This window comes from Morone saxatilis, unplaced genomic scaffold (assembly GCF_004916995.1).
Source record: "Morone saxatilis isolate NCDOM2014 unplaced genomic scaffold, NCSU_SB_2.0 Contig2, whole genome shotgun sequence".
NCBI lineage: Eukaryota > Metazoa > Chordata > Actinopteri > Moronidae > Morone > Morone saxatilis.
Window position 1 is genome coordinate 16513025 of NW_023339762.1, and position 17626 is coordinate 16530650.

Genomic DNA, 17626 nt, shown 5'->3' on the forward strand with positions numbered 1-17626 from the left:
TTCAAACACAACCTCATTTGGCTATCCATGAAAAAGCTACTTAACCTCCCACTTTTCTATAGCAATACATACTTCCTACGGGCACCGCACTAGTTTATCATTAAAGGAAGAAATGAAACAGGTTATTACATAATTTAATTTACAGCTGGACCTACACATGTCAGAGTTGTGAGTTAAACAGTGTTTGGTTTGTTAATAACTCAGCAGCTTTGCTCCTATGTCATTAAATATTGATTTTTTTCAGACAGAGGAAACACACCCACTTTGCTGCTCATGACTCACACGGATAGAAGACACATTAGATGAGAAGTGATGAGTCATTTCTTTTTAATCGATGCCGGTACAGCTGCTTTACCGCCAACTGTACAAACTGAATGTGCCACATCAAAACTTAATGAATCCCAAATGATGTGTTGGTTATCCTACAAAGGAAACAGGTCTCTCTCTCTCAAACACACACACACACACACAGACTCCTAAAAAGCTATTATTCACATGCAGGATTCAACAGGTGACCTTTGAAGCATTATGGTCAGCAGCTAATATGCACAAGCAGTAAGCAGAAAAACACTACAAAACACCTAAGGATTTACGTCTTAAACACTGAGGAATAATGTGAATAACTCAGAGCTGAACTTCCACTGTTGCCATCATGAGCATTAAACAAAATCGGCATGACTGGCGAGCTGTCGAGTGTAATCTGAGAATGCAGTGCGCTGACAGATCTATAAGGTTTATGGTGTCATGTGGGTCACTGGCGATTAGCACTGCACCAGTTTGCTGCTGCGCTGAGCTTAGCCAATGAGCCCCTGGGGTCTTATTAGTGCAAACAGGAAGCAGAGGCTGGTCAACGGGGTGAGATCCCTCCACAAGATCCTTCCACAAGATCCATGTGAAACCTGAACCTGCAACTTTAAACCAGCAGGTCCATGTCCTAAAACTGAGCAGCAGAGCCGGCCTTCCCATGCTTGAGCCTGTCAGCCTCTTTCTGCTGCTCTTAAAGAGGCTCAAATACTCATCAAACAAACATGTTCTTTGGTTTTTAAGATTGTCTTCAGCTTGACAGAGTGGTTATATTCATGTAGTTTTGAGTATTATTACGAAAAAGTTTTCCCTAATGGTATAGTTACTAGTCCTTTTACTCTCTCAGGATCAGAATCGGGACCTACAGTCTGTGGGGTTGTAGACTGGTATACTTAAATTTGTTTTCAACTAGTATACCTAATTATGTTACTATTTGGATATTTGGAGGGGTGGTTAATAGTTTGGTTAACAAAAAGTGCCAGAAATTCTCGACATGTCTGACTCAAAATTACAACTAGGATTCTAAGTTTTTTCCGACTCTTCAGCTCGTGACTACGGCCTAAAAAATGACATGAATGCGGCTTTAGGCAAATCCGTGCTTTACGCTAAATGCTAAGATCTGCATGCTAACATGATCACAATGACAGTGCTAACATATTGATCTTTAGCAGGTGTAATGTTTATCATGTACCTTCTTAGTTTCCAATTGTTAGCATGCTAACATTTACTAATTGACATCACAAAGTACAGCAGGGTGAGAATGTCATCAGTTATATAAGTTATAAATATAAGTTATTATTATATAAATAAATTATTCAATGTTTTTATAGTTATAATATCCAGGCCAACTTAGTACATGTATGTATGTGAATTCCTGGATATTAAATTCATCTGCAATTTTCTGTGGTGGTCCAAATAACAGTAATATTTGTTTGTATTGAAGCTAAAAAATAAACATGTTATAGGCTAAATGCAGTTGCAAGAACAATACTTCCACTCATATCTTAGGATGTTTCATTTGAAAGAAAACTTATTCTAATTATAACTATGCTTTAACTGTGCACTCTCCCTGCCTCTTGGCACATTAAGAGCTGTTTGGAGGTGGAAGTGCCGTGAAGCGTTGCCTGCTGCCTTACAGTGCACATGTTAACCAATCAGGCTGTTCAGACAGAGCGTGGCATGATTTTGCAATGTTACCAAACCAACCTATATTGCCATCCCCAGATCTAAAAAAAAAAAAAGGTAAATCACTCAGAAATTGTTTAGAAACTCCAAATAATATCAGAATACTAATTCACAGTTATCAAATGTTCTATATATCAGTGTTGTGTTGAGAGTTGTTGTTGTTGTGATTTAGTTGAAAACAAAAGCCCTGTGGTATTCTCTCCTTAGTTTCAAACAATCTTGCAAAGAAATGACCCTGCCGCTACCTGACCTAAACCAGAAGAAAGGTCAGTGAGAAGAGACGTAGTGAGGTTTTTTGGGCCTTCAGCAGCAGGACAGAGCCTGGGGGCTGAAGAATTCAGGGTTGAGTTGAGTTTGAAGATATGAGACATTTACTGAGGCAGCAGCTCAGAGAGCACTAAGAGACAGAGACAGGTTCAGGTGGCTGGTTGTCTGGACGTACAAAGACTTTCTCTGCCCCCATCTATGGGTATGTTTACTGCAGAAAACCACGGCTAACAATATACTGTGTCTAGACAGAAGACAGAAGTTTTAAAACAAGCTTATATATTGTGAAGAAAATGAGTTATAATTAAAATACAAATATGTGTCAGACTATAGAATTTTATTTTGTTTTTTAATAGGGACAAAAATGTTTTGTTGGATAATATCTTCCTCTAAGTTACTCTACCCCGAAATTCCACTGCGGGCATGGTTTTATAATGTTGCATCTGCATCATGGTTAAGCTCTGCGATCTGTGCGTTTCAGAAGCGGAGCGTCTTCAGAGCATGTTGCCTGCCATATGTTGTTTACTTGTGTATTTTGCCCTTAATAGGGATACAAAATGGTGTGTTTCTCTGCTTAAAATCTTCACTAACCTGCCTCTGACTGGTTGACTACTGGCCTGGTGCCACAATGCTGATCTAGTGCGAAATGTGATACAAAATCTGCCTGAACAATTTTTTTTAGTTTTTGGGTCTGACTTCCTGCCAGTAAGATGCTCTGTGCTGCTTGACGCGAGCAGGTCACAGCTTCCATCAACGTCCACGTATTTTACGCGAAGCAGAGCAGACGGATGCTTCCGGGACGCGCCAGGCCGTGCCCAGTGGAATTTAGACTCAAATGTTTCCTCATATTTATGTACCCAGTCATTAAGGAGGCCGTATTATGCTTTTTGGAGGTTTCCTTGTGCTTTATTGTGTTATATAGCTTTTTTTTGGTGCATGTAAAAAGTCTGAAAAGTGACAAAGTGAAGTCCACACCAAAGGGAGTTATTGTCTACAACAGAAAACACTGCTCCGGCACTGCCTGACACACCTTGTTCGTATTCAGACTTTTCTTCTGTTTCGCTATTACATCACATCAAAATGGCACCACTTATAGGCTAGGTGATAGTCCTGTCCCGCCCACTTAAACCAAGTGAATCTACCTTGCTGACTCTGGTAACACAAAAAAATGGCAATGTTTCAGTCTTTATTAATCTGGCACAGGAAGATTATGTCCCCATTCTTAATTGGCTTGGTTGTCATCCTCATCATCAATGACGACAATACCAGACCTCTTTAGATTGCTGGAAAAATGTGACCAAAAACCAGGTTGGACAAAAACATAACTGTAATATGAGGTAATAATAAATTGAACATTATTCTGTACACGCCTCAGTACTCAAGAAGCAAAGAAAAGAAAAGGGGGAAAAAACATATCGTCAAAGGTATCTTCTTACAGATTTCACTGTGACCTTCTACCAAAACTTTCAATACCAAACAACAGAAATTAAACAAAGGTCTAATCTACATTTATGAATACACTCGCTGTTTCTCTAGCAGCAGTGTTTTTATTGTATGGCAATTGTGTGACGTGGTTGTATTTCTTGTCTTGTCAGATCAGATTGAAAGTGTAATGTTTCCACTCTTCTCGTGTTTGTACGAATGATGTGAAAATGACAAAGCGTTCCCTCTTGTCACATAGGAAGTTAAGCATTCATTATAGATGAATTTGATTCATGTGTTGTGGCTTAGCAAACTTCCTCATTAAGGTGTATGATAGTGTCGCTGACTCACTCTGTTATCTATCATGCAGGCCCCTCGCTGCACTGAATGAAAGGAAAAACTCCCTCAGAGGGAAAACAGCGGTCACTTTGACGTCATGCTCTCCGTTTTAAAAGATGGAAAGGCCAACGATGTACCTCATACTGGTTTCTATGGTTACAACCTCAGATAGTGCACTGATATAGTGTAATAAATGTGGTGCACAGCTTTGAGAAAACAAAATCCAAGAGGATTTATGAGGTTGTTTATTTTTTTTACAGCAGTGAAAACCGGTCTGCTGCTGCTGCTGTTGTTCTGTCTCTGTTTTGACTCTTAGATGGACACACAGCACCAATACAGCCGTGCAAAGCAGCTTAGTTTTAATCCTGGCATTGGTGAAACGTCACAGCAGTTTTTCCTCGCCTACTGCCATACTAGTTAATTTGAAGCAAAACAGCCTGCTATTACAGAGATGTAGAAACAAACTCATTGGTTGAGCTGAGTGCAGCATCACACTGTTGTGGCACTAATCACCAATGACCCACATGACACCTTTCAGCTGCTGCCTCTGCATGCTTTCCTCTCTGTTTTGTTTTTATTTCCTCCTCCAGCAATGAACCAATGAAACTGTGCTCACAGGGCACACAGTAGGGCAGCTACTGCCTACTGCCTACATCCTGGCTGCAGAGCTCATCAAAAGTCCCCATATAATCTACAGCAGATTTCCTCAGCCTGTTAAAATGAATTCAATCTCAGCCGTCAACTACCTGCAGGGCATATAGTGGCTGTTTAATAGCAGGGATGTGTAGTTCCCAGGGCATTTCAGTGAGACTGTTTGGTTACACAACATTATTAAACCAGCTTTAAGTAGAGAAAGTACAATAAATATAGTAGTTATTTGCAGTAGGGAGGGAGAATACCACAACCAGTACCCTGCAGGGGCCGATCTGACTTAAAAAATGCCTGGCCACCCCAGCTGCCACACAAGTTTGGTGTCAAATGCTGTCAAATTTAACTTGAGTTTAGATTTTTGAAAATAATGAAAAACTGAAATTAATTTAATAATTTGTTATGACTTAAGTTCATTGTATCTGGGAAAATGTCTGAATTTGGAACCAACGATTTGGAAATAATTTATTGATTTCTAATTTCACCTGAATATTTCTATTCAATGTGCCTGCCACCTTCTTGCCACCCCAATAATATTTCTCTAGATCCGCATCTGGTGCCTTGTGTAAATACAGAAAAATGTCAAAAACATAATTAACACACACAAACACTACATGGAGTTTTCTTGTGAGAACTTGGCTAATTTATATATTTAATTAGGCCAATTTCAGCTGTGAGTGAATGAATGAGGGAAGTTCAAAGCCTTTTTACAAAACAACAGCTTTACTCTGACTCACAAGTGAGCAGGACCAGTTTTAAGATTCTACCTTATGCAATAATCTGAAATCTCTCACAGGTGTAGGCTCAGATATGTGGCTGCATCTAGATGAATAATTCCTCAAAAAGTTCAAAAGCTTTCACTCTGCATTAGGATGGGTGGTATCACCAGAGGTCAGTATCAACCTAGCTGTTATCTGTAGAAGATATCTTATCCCATATTAACTCTAAATCCATAATCAATTAATACAAACAAGCATATGTCTCTGGGGTGTACACAGTGTGGTCAAGTGACAATTTCTCATGCAGCCCTGGGGAGTAAGGTTTAATTTCAGTGGATTCTCAGTGAGGTATCTGTGAAGCAGTAGTTGACAGCAATGACAGCTCGGTTCTTTCTTTGCTCCGGCGTTACGTCTACTGTTTAGATAAACTAAAACTCTGGCAGTTTTGGATTTCAATACTGAACTTCAAAGCTTTCCAAGTTACGACAAATTCTGAGTGAGCCCAAAACCCTACCATTTGAAAGATGAAAGTCCTCCTCTTCCATTATTGTTATACTTCACATAAATGTCTGTCTACTTCAGTGGACATATGAATCCCTGGATGTTGGAAGAGTATTTTATGCTTTCTGTTTAGATGAGCAATTTAATTTGCATTCAGATCAAAGATTTATCTTTCTCAGAAAGTGGGATTTGGCCAAATAAAATGCGGTTGAAACGTTTCATTATCATGCAGCAGGGTTGCTGTTTGCCTCCCTCTGTGGTTACAGAGTTGTGAACATTAATGTTTGTGACCACAAGCTGCTCATTGCTTTATGTATGACATTCTGGTAGCGGAATAAATGTCATAAAGAGATATTGATCAGAAATTAATTTCCCTTCTAAGTCCGAGCTGTCACACATGCTCAAACCTGATAACTCCCACAGAGAAAATGTCACCTTTTCTTGAATATCATTTTGCAAATTGAGCGCACAAGAAACGGACAGCCGTTATCGTGCTGACTGACTGATGATTAAATGAGATACAACTTTAAAGCAGCAGTTGTTGTTACTCATGTGCATCAGTGCAGCTACACCCGGCCTTCACGTCTTTAATGTTGAACATATCTGAAGAGTAATTTACAAGAACATACATTATGTGTACATGTTGACTTTTCTGAAGTTCTGCAGTGTATGCACATCAAACAAAAACATCATTATCATTCACTTTGGCCCTCCTGTCATGTTTCTGTCCACAAGAAATATGACTGCCTCAGTGAGTGTGTTTGTTATCTAACCAATAAAGATCCTGCTTCCTTTCAGCAGCAGCAAGCTCTACCACCCTGTGCTGCTTGTGAATCAATAGCAGCACACTGCACTCCTGACTTATTAGTCAGGTTGTCACGGAGGTGCAGCCTTTGTCTGAGTAAAGCAGGGACATTAGCACACTCCTTTAGTCTTTTTCTGATGGCTGCAGAACTATGAGACCTGGAGCATCAGTCATGAGTGAAAGAGCCATGTTTCTCAGGGAGGAAGGGCTTTACTTTACTTGACCAGAGCCAGTAGCAACGGCATAGGTCACTCTCATCACAGAGAGCTTAGAAAGCAAACACAGGCAGCCCATTTACAAGGATTTTCGGGCTGTTTTTGCTCTTACGTTGACAAACAGTGTTTTGCCATACATGAGCTCACTTGTATTGTCCTTCACCATCTGGAATGACAATATGAAACATTAGAGCAGTGCAACTAATCCCATCAGTGCTATACAACAACTGAGATTGTTTCATTTATAATGAGATTTACTCAGTTAATCCCTAAAGCTTAATCACTGCACATCTGATTTTAATTTTGCAGTGAGGATGTCAGTGGGAGTCTGCCAGTCGTTAACTTTGAGAGGAATATTTTGAAAATCGTGTATGTGTGTGTGTGTCTGCATGTGTGTGTGCCTTTGATAGACTGCTGCAGACGTCTGATGACGAAGTACTGACGTCTCACAGAGATGAGTCACACTCCACGTCCCCACTGACGGTACCTCTTTATCCCCCTAACACAGACACACACACATATACCACAGCAACGCACACACCAGTGCCACATGATACTCTGCTACGGATCTGTCTCATCTGGGCTCGCGGGCAGCACATGCCTCCTCAAATTCCTCCACAGCAGCACGACACAGATCCACAGACACATAAGCATATTTACTCCGATACACTGTTGTCTGGTCTTTTTGACACATTACGTAATAAATTCAGCATGTTAACCAGTCGATACAGACCTGTTACACACTGTGTATGCGTGCACAGTGTGTCACTGTCCATATGTAACAGCTTGCCCTTCCACTCTCCCATCTGTACTCATTCTACTAGAGTAACAAATGAGCGAAATATACTATATAAAGTGAGTTAATGAGTTGCCCGGCAACCAGACAGTCAGTCTGAGCTATGGTAAAGTTGCATTCTTTTGTAGATTAAAATGTGTATTTTCAATCATAATCACAAGTGACTTCTCTGAGCCACAACCTAGTGGGACTAGGTGGGACTAGGTGGTCCTGGAAGTCAAAGAATCCCAGACACAGCTTCTGTGTTTGAGCCATGACAAGGAAGATTGAAAGCAGCTACGAACACTTAAAACAAGTTAGTTTGTACAAGGTGTTGTAGGCAAAAGTGTTTATAGCTGCTCTGAATGGCCACAGTCGAAGGCGGGGTGAAAAGCTGGCTGTACATACAGAAAGAGACAACACACAATTGTTGTTCAAATTAGGATAATAGCACACTCAAGGACTATTTTTGCACTCGTACATGTAAAAAGTGATGAAAGTAGTTCAGTAAAAATAAACAAGACTAAAGGTTTACAGCCATACTAGTGACCCTGTGAGGCTTTACTTCGACCCACATGCTAACATGACACAATCACAATGACAATGCTAACATGCTGATGCTAAGCAGGTATAATTTTACCAAGATCAACATCTCATTTAATGTGTTAGCATGCAATGCTAAATGATGAATATGTAATAATATGGTGCATTATGTAATAACCTACCAAAATGGATGTCTTCATTTGTATGTTATATTTTTTTAACAATTAACCTAAATTAAACTAAATTAACTAACTAATTTAAACCCAAATATTAAATTAGACTGGTATTACCTATGGTGCCCCTCCTGGCATTATAGTTGACTCTGATCTTACTTTTAATAGCCACATAAAAGCAGTAACAAGATCAGCTTGTTATCATCTTACAAGTACAGCCAAACTTAGGGATGTCATGTCAAATGCTGATCTGGAAAACTCCCCAAAAAGTCCAGCTTGTTCAAAATGCAGTTCATAAAAACGTGAAACCACAATATGTAATAATTTAATAATAAAATGTGGGAGATTTAATAAGATACTAGGAGCTGTTTATTCAAAACATATGGGTGTTGTTACATAATGAAGTGAAAATGTATTAAATTTTGTCATTATTGCATAATACAATGTTATTACATAATGTGTTGTTACAATGGCGCTAGATAAAAAGTAAGGGGATCAAAGTTATTACAATATACCCTGAGGGGATGAACCTTATGTCAACTTTATGGCGGTGTGAGAAAAAATTTCACAAGATGAGGATCATCAAGTCTGCAGGAGTAATCCTCCGAGAAGTGGACTTAATTATCGGTTTGTCGGTTTCGGAAAGTTACAAAAATTGCCATGTGTATTTCCCCCAAATTCTGACTTCAGAAAGGTGCCAGGGTTAGGGGATTTCAGATGCTGTCTGCTCATCCAAAAAGTACCTTTTTCCTAGGTGTTTTAAATAATCCAAATCTATTCATGGAGTGCTTTTATATATTAATTTAGAGGTCATGTACTCAAATTAAATACAACCAGCCAATAACACACAGGACAGTGCAGCCTTGCTTGTTAATAAGAGCACATTATGTTACTTTTAATATTGGTTCTCTGCAACCATTACATTTTTGTTATGCTCCACTAATCTCTCTTACCCTTTCTGGCTGTGTACTTTGTGCACAGCAGGCCTGGATGATTTAAAAAGAGTGCCTTGCAATGGGTAGGAAAGGTGATGGTGGTGCCACAGACTTTCACAACATTGCGAGTTGATGTCTGTGAAGCATGACAGTATTGTGTTCCAGCACAGACAGCATGTTTTTACAGCAATGTATGAAAGATACATATCAGAGGTGAGGGTGGGACAGAAGGTACGGATATCAACTTTATATGGGGCCAAAGAAGCTATTTTTATAGTGTAACATCTTCAGCGGAAATCATGTCTATATTTTTTGGGTTCCTTAAAAAAAAGATGAGCTAAATAAAGTCATCATCTCAAAGGAAAGACATTGTACATTTTAGACACAAGATTGGTTCTTGGTGCATTTCAACCTGTGGTGGAATAATATATCTCTGACGAGTAACTTACTTTTACTTTTGATACCCAAAGTACAGTTCGCTGATAACATTTCTGTACTTTGGTTTAAATGATAAATGGACTGTACTTAAATAGCACCTTTATAGTTTTCCAACCATGCTTTTACATTACATGCCACAATCACCCATTCACACACATTCATACACCGATGCACAGCATCAGGAGCAATTTGGGGTTCAGTATCTTGCTCAAGAACACATGAAGCGGGAGGAGCCGGGAATCGAACCGCAAACCGTGAACCTACAACTACAGTGGCATTGCTTAAAAAACGTGAATGGCCCTATCTAGAGCTAGTGTTTGCTTTGTCCCTGGGCTATTATTATACTACTAGTATTGATACTTTTACGTATGGGTACCTAGTGGTGTTTTTAAGTACTAAGAGCACTCTAGAGTAATATTTTTACAAGTGAGTCCCTATTTTGTTTATATCATGCCTACACAAGCACACATATGATACACACGACTTCATGGGTTAGCGGGTTCCTGCTAATCAACAGTTTGTTGCAAAGAAACAAAGCAACGCACCAACAACGAATCTGAACATGAAGAGGTACACATAGATGTTAACAAAATTCGGCTCTGTAATGGTTTTTTGAAGAGGGAACTGTGTCTTTGTCTGGCCTCAGACAAAGACACAGACACAGATTTGTCACACGGTGGGTTTAGATGAGAACCACTGAATGTAATGGGAAGTGGTTTGTATTATGTTGACTGGTGTCCTGTTTGCTCTCTTCATATTGTGGGTTTTAATTCTATTGCAATCACACACCGTCCCTCCCATTAAACCTACCAAGTGTAAACACTTTGTCCACAAGAGCAATACAGTTACAGCAGAGACAAGGACTGCTGTGCAAAGAGAATTTGGTGTTCCAAAGTGGGAGTAAATGGGGGACAAAAATAAATAAATAATACATTTAAACAAAGCAATGTAAAACTAACACTAACAAAGCTCTAACCAGTGTTATCCGCTCTAAAAAAATATGCTATCAACCTAAAATTCATTAAAATCTCATTTCAGTTGAGGAGATTTACTGTCCCACTAAAGACCCTCTGACCACTAAAAGCAGAAGTAGATATAACTGAGAACAGTGCTATATTACAACCAAGGCTGTGTCGATGAGAGAGATAAGCCTGCTAGCAGCAGGGGAAAAAGGTAAACATCCAGGGAGATTAGATGAGGGACATACACAGTTCAAACATTGGTCTGAGTGGCAAAATACTGCTGTAGAGCCAAAACAACCCGCCATCTAGTTTTCAGAGGTAAAACAAAGTCAGTTCTGTTCAGATTTAATTCATATATTTCTTCTTTAGCTTTAGGTCAACATATGAAGCTTCAAACTAATGTGGTAGTGGTTGCTGCAAACAGAAGAGAGCCTGCTGATTGGGAGCCTGAGCCTGATCTTATCTGGAGCGTGCTACAGCTGTCAGTGCTTGCTGGCCTGCTCCTCGAGCGTGAGGTCTGGGTGTGGTTTCTTGTCAGCCTGCTGTGTTTGTGCTGGGAAAGAGACACACAGAGGCCAAAAGCTACAGTCAAACTTGTTTAAGTCACGTGACCACAGAGCCAAGAGTTCATCTGGAATCTTTCACTGATGACAAACAGGAAAACAAAGAAACATGTTCTTCATACTGGTGACTCCAAACAGCCCTTTGCTTGTATGTACAAGTAATTGTGTACCTAGAGGAAGCATCAAAGTGTTTTCCAGTGTCTCAAAGGTCACATTATTCATTTGACCCAGGTAGTTCTGCAGAGTGAGTCACATTACCTTCAGCACAGGGAGGAACTCCACCTCATAGATTCTCTGAGTGGACAATATGCTTACGTATCTGGAGACGGGAGCAGGGCTCGTGTGCATAAAAGTGTGAGACACCATTCCAGCTCTGTCGTTAGTGAGTCACTGTACCTGTCTATTGGCAAGTGCCTGATGAAATGAAAAGCAGAACTGCCAGTTCTTAATAGATCGTGTTACATTGGGTGATAGGAAGAGGTACTGTTTTTCAAGGAGAGGAAGAACACACACAATAATCACAAAACAATTGAATTAAGTCTAGCAAAAATATACTAAGCAGTTTTTCTTCTATAACACATTTTGTCTACACGGAGACCAAATGTGTCATATGTCACTGGTTTAACTCATGTCTTCTCAAGCATCCTCACTCATCATCAGACTTGATCCCATTTCTGGCTTGACACTTTCTAATGTTGCCACTTTGCACTTTTAATCTCTTGTTCTTACATACCTTTCTGCCCTGAGAAATGTCACTGTTACCTTTTTCAGCTGCATTCCCTGTTGGTATGGGTGTGCCGCGGAGAAAGACTTCCACACATGGCAACTTTTTTATGACCGTCAACAAAGATTTCCCTTGAGCACATTCCCAAGAAGTTTCAATGGTCAACGCATGCTATCTATTAGTACTGGGTAAATATTTTATATTGTATGTCAAACATAACGCTTGCACACAAGCTCCAATCAAATATGTTGTTTAATAATTAGTTTGTGATACAGGCTTGATCTTACACAGAGCAAAATTGTAACCTAATCCAAATAATTCTTATTTTGGATTTTTTAATTTTTTTTATTTAATGACATTCCAGCCTGAATGAAAACAATGTCTGATGTAAGTATGCTGACATGATTTCTTATATACAATTGTTGGTTTTTATGTTGAGATTTTTGGGTGTCTATCAGTGATATTTTTACCTAGTCTGCTTTGTGAAACAAAATTATTCATTGTTATTATTCATGGGTTCACATAGCCATGTTCCCCTTAGGGCGATTTACAAAACTTCAGTTAATATCTGACATAACATTCCCATCAGCCTTTCACTGTACTTTGTGTTTACTGTTGAGTATGTTGTTAGCATGCTAACATGCTAAATTAAAATTTGGAACATGGTGACATCAGCATGGAAGCTTTGTCACTGTGAGCCTCACAGAGATTACTGGTATAGCTGTAGACTCTTATTTTGGTGTCCTTTAATATTGCCTGATTTCTGAAATTTTCAGGTTTTTTTCAGGTATTGAAAAAGTCTGATATGTTGCATTTTACCAACAGATGTGATTGCTGTCAATACACTAAACCAAATCACAAAACCAAGCTTCCCCACCTTGATGTATTTACACCTACACTCTTCTATTGACACTGACCACTATTTATCCTACTTGCACACTATGGCAGCCTGGCAGTCAGGCTGAATCAGGCAGGCAAGATCTACTGACAGATGATGAATATTATGCAATAACCATCACTCATCAAGGTAAGACTTATAGTACTTTCCCACAAACCAAACCTCCACTCCTGCTACTGTACTGCCAGATCAGTAAGCTTGGTGTAATCAAGGCTCCAACAGCGATCAGTCCCACATCCTGTGGGGTCAAAATAAGGGAGATTCCTCTCTCTCCTCCCACAGTAGGACTTGTTTGTTTTTCTCCACTCAGAAATGGACGATGATAACCATCTGGTGTGTCTCCACAGTGTCTCTCCTGTTCCATTAAAGGGTATTTGTTTAGTATGCGATTATCTTCTATACTTGCATGCTGTGGTTCACAGTCTCTGTATGTAATTTATTATCCATTATTTCATGAGGGAGACACCAGGGTTAAATTCTGGGTCCCTTTCCATTTCCTTCGGTAGATGCTACTACAAGGGAAGAAAAGGTTGTCCTCTCTCACTGTGACACTCAACCATAATGAACACTTTACAGCAAGCAGTAAGTATACAACTCAGAATGTAGGATTATATAATAGATAATGATGATTTTCAAAATAATATTTTGTGACAATAAATGTATTCGTCTAACAAACTCTACTCTACAAGCTACTTGTCATAATTATGACGTAATAAGGGATTACTTAGTAACTACCAAGTATAATGTATCACTTATTTTGAGGGGCACAACACAGTAATTAATGATGAAGTAATTGATTCAAATCAGGAATGAAATGATTCAAGTAAGAAATCCGAACCATTAAGCTCACGAGTCAAGGGTTGGGGGCATGTATTTGTTGTTCAGTTCATTTAAAATATAACATGAAAAGTTCAAATAAAGTTCCATTTTTGGTACCGCAATTTTTGTAATGTTCTTGCAACTACACCGCTAGATGCCATTAAATCCGACACACTGGTCCTTTAAACAAAAGTACAGACATGTTATCAGCAAACTGTACTTCAAATGACAATAGTAAAAGTAGGCTAACCTCTGGTTTCTTGTTTGGTAAGTATAATTTTATTCAAATGAAAATAAAGCAGCTGCCAATGACACTTAATGTTGTTGACTTTGGGGTTGTGCAGGGCTGATGGGGCGATCTCCCTCTGGCCCCTGGAGGGTTTATGAGTGTTAAAGATGCACCTGTCCACAGATCAACAGATGTTAACTTCCACTGCTCTCTGATAATGACCTGCGGACTGAGAGGAGGCAGTCTGTGTCTCTGACTAATCAGTATGTCTCAGTGGGGAATAGTTTTGACGCACGCTGCTGTTCCCTAAATGCGTGTGTGATGGAGTCTTTCGCCACATCTCCACTTTAAAAGGACTTCAGTGACACAGGGACCTCAGCGTTTCTTACAGAAGACTAAGTCCTGACCAACTTGTCTGTTGTAATCAATAACGTAAATGCTCCAGACTTTTCCATCGGTTTCATTATAGTTTTTTTTCCCTTTTCAGGAGTTGCAGCTCTGATCACATTAGGCACTGCAGCTAGCCCATCACCCACACACTGAGCTACAGACCACTCCACTGTGCTGTGTTGAATCATACTGTCTGACCAGCTTTGCACTCTGTTCTGATAAATAACTGTGAAGTGCTCTTAGCAGCACTGTTTGCAACAGGCTACTGACAGAGTTCAATCAATGCATCTGACAGAAAACCGAGAGAGGCTAATGAGATTTTCCCTTATTGTCTCACTGTCATTTTACAGCACAGACACGCTGTGGCTGTCAAATCTACTCTGAAACATGAAGTCTGTCACTACTTGTGATTCTGCTTATTTGTTCAAATAACTTATTTATTTATTTGGTAATAGATCAACATGCAAAGAATTATCACGTAGGAGTTTTGTGTCTTGCTCAAAGAACCAATATGTAGGATTTATTGGCATCTAGCAGTGAAGTTGCAAATTGAAACCAACTGAATAACCGCACGCCCTCCAAACTTGTAGGAGAAACTACGGTGGCCAAAACTCGTAAAAAACATGAAAAAACAGTTCATCGTCCACCAAACCCATGAGCATGTTAAATGAATGGCGCTGTTTTAGCACATTTATACACACTAGCTGTGCCCAGTAAGTTCTTTTAGTCGCCGCTGGTTGGCGATTTGTCATTCATACACTTTTACAGGTTTTGTACGGATTAAACAAAAAATGTATAACCTGTTTCATTTGAGAGTTTTAGATGTGCATGTAGGTGTTTCACCTCATTTCCAGTCATTATGCTAAGCTAAGCTAGCTGGCTGCTGGCTAACTCTCCTTGAAAAAGCAAATCAGTATATTTTCCAAAATGTCTAACTGTTCCTTTAAGGGCACCAGAGAATGAGGATTTTTCCATTATAGGTTTTAACCTTTTTACCTCGTTGAGTTTTGTAGTGTGTAACATGCTGTTTCATTACATATGTTCTTCATTTTCCTACTCGTCATACCAAAGCATTAACAAATTTATTTAACCCCAGTGACGGGGGAAAATCACATTCAGAGCAGCAAGCAACCTCAGTAACTGAATCATGTTTAAAGAGCTGGCACGAAGCTCTGATTGTCTACCTTATGGTACGACTAAATTTGACTCCACAGCACACAACCCTAATCAGCTGCATCAAAACAATCATTAACTAACCTCCTGCTGCCTCCCCCTTTTTCTTGGCCTCCTTCTCCACATGCGACAGAGGGCGAGACTCTAGACAACACCTCAGAGACTCCTCGCTCTAGCCTCACACACCCCATGTCCCATCATCCCCTTTACAGAGCTCCATAATACAAACAGGACCTCACACACAGAAGAGGTTGAAACCGTACAGTACACACACAGTGAAGCAAAAACATGTTTTCATGACACAATTTTTAGTACATTTATGTTGTAAACAATGTTCAGATTTACTGTGTTTCTTTCAGCCTATAAAAAAAATAAAAAGATTCAAATCATGAATTAAGTTCAGTATCCTGTTGCATGTTTGTTTTATTACTCCTCTGTATACCTACTCTTAATTGTACATATGCCCTACATGTAGCAAAGCACATAACTTCAAAAACGAAGGTAAACTCTTTACTTTATGGTTTTATCAAGCTTTTATATTAATAACATTTGGGGTTTCAGTTGACAATAGCTGAGTGGAGAACTTCTGTCGATTCAGAGCGCAATGCTGGCTCTAGGTTGAGTGTTTGCAACTATATAATAATGTTTAATTTACTCTAATGGGTGTGGTCTTGTATAAACACTGGCATAGAGTTATTATCGCTTTCAGTTTGAAATTAATGGTCGCAATTTTGCTGTTTATAAAATAGCATAACATACAGTATATTACTGTTTGCTTAGAAAGCCTTACAGCAGCAAGAACTACACAAAGTAATTTGCTACATAATCAACCAGCAAACAAATTAAATCACATTAAACATATTTATCTATCATTATCTTATCATTGATCTAGCTCCACCTTAAAAGACTTTCTCTTTCAAATATTTTCACTGATATATTATACACAAACTCATCAAATCACTGTGCTACATTAATGTCTTGTTCTCACAAGTTCAGGTTGTCTAAGTAAACATTAAAACAAACACACACAAACAATGGGTTTTCATCAGCGACACTACTGGCTCTTTAACGGTGTAAAGGTTACAAATCTAAAACACTGGCCGTAATATGAGTAGAGTCCTCCCATTGGCTGGGAGGTTACAAACACATAGGCTGCCTCTGAATGGTGTTAGGAGGAAGCCATCTGCTCCGGTTTATGGTTCATTAACCCCACTACCCCTGGATGACCAGGCTGCCCCCACAGCAACAAGTGAGATGAGATGAAACAATTATAACTGGCCATGGTCTTGTTTCTGCTTCCGTACTACACACTCCTTAATTCAATAGTTTACCATTAAACAACAAAACAGGGAAATGCTTACCTTCCCAGAAGTCCATAAGCATACTGGGAATCTGCCAGCAGTAATGTGATCTCGCCCTTCTCCATGGATATCACACACTCCTCCAGGGCCTTCAGGTGTCAAACAAAACATGTTATTATGTTAGTTACTGAATTAATCATGAAATTACACATTTTTATAATTACACAAAAAACATATAAATATCCAGTGTGTAGGATTTTGTGGCATCTGTTGCTGAGGTTGCAGATTGCAACAAACTGAATCCCACTCGCTGTGGCCGCTAAACTCGCTCCTATCTTGTGCAGTGTTTCTTAAATAGGGCTATGCGTATCACTACGGGTACTTTGGAGCACTGCAAATTAATGTTCAATCAATGTTAATTTAAAAAATATCAGTTACGCAGAATTCCAAAAATAATTATACTAAAACAATAGTATTACATAAGCAATATCACAATAACTATTGGAAGGATTGCATTGAAACTTGGTATACACACATTCATGTTTCAATACTTTGGTTTATCACAAAGATGTTTCCATCATACTCAGCTGGACTATGTGTTTTGTTCTTATTAGCGAATGTTAGTTTGCTAACAAGCTACATTTAGATGGTAAAAATGGTAAACATTATACCAGCCCATAACATCAGCATATTAGAACTGTCATTGTGATGTTAACATGCCAACATTAGCATTTAGTAAGAAGAGCCTCATAGAGCTGCTAGCATGGCTGTAGAGTTTTAGTCTTGTTCACCAAGTGT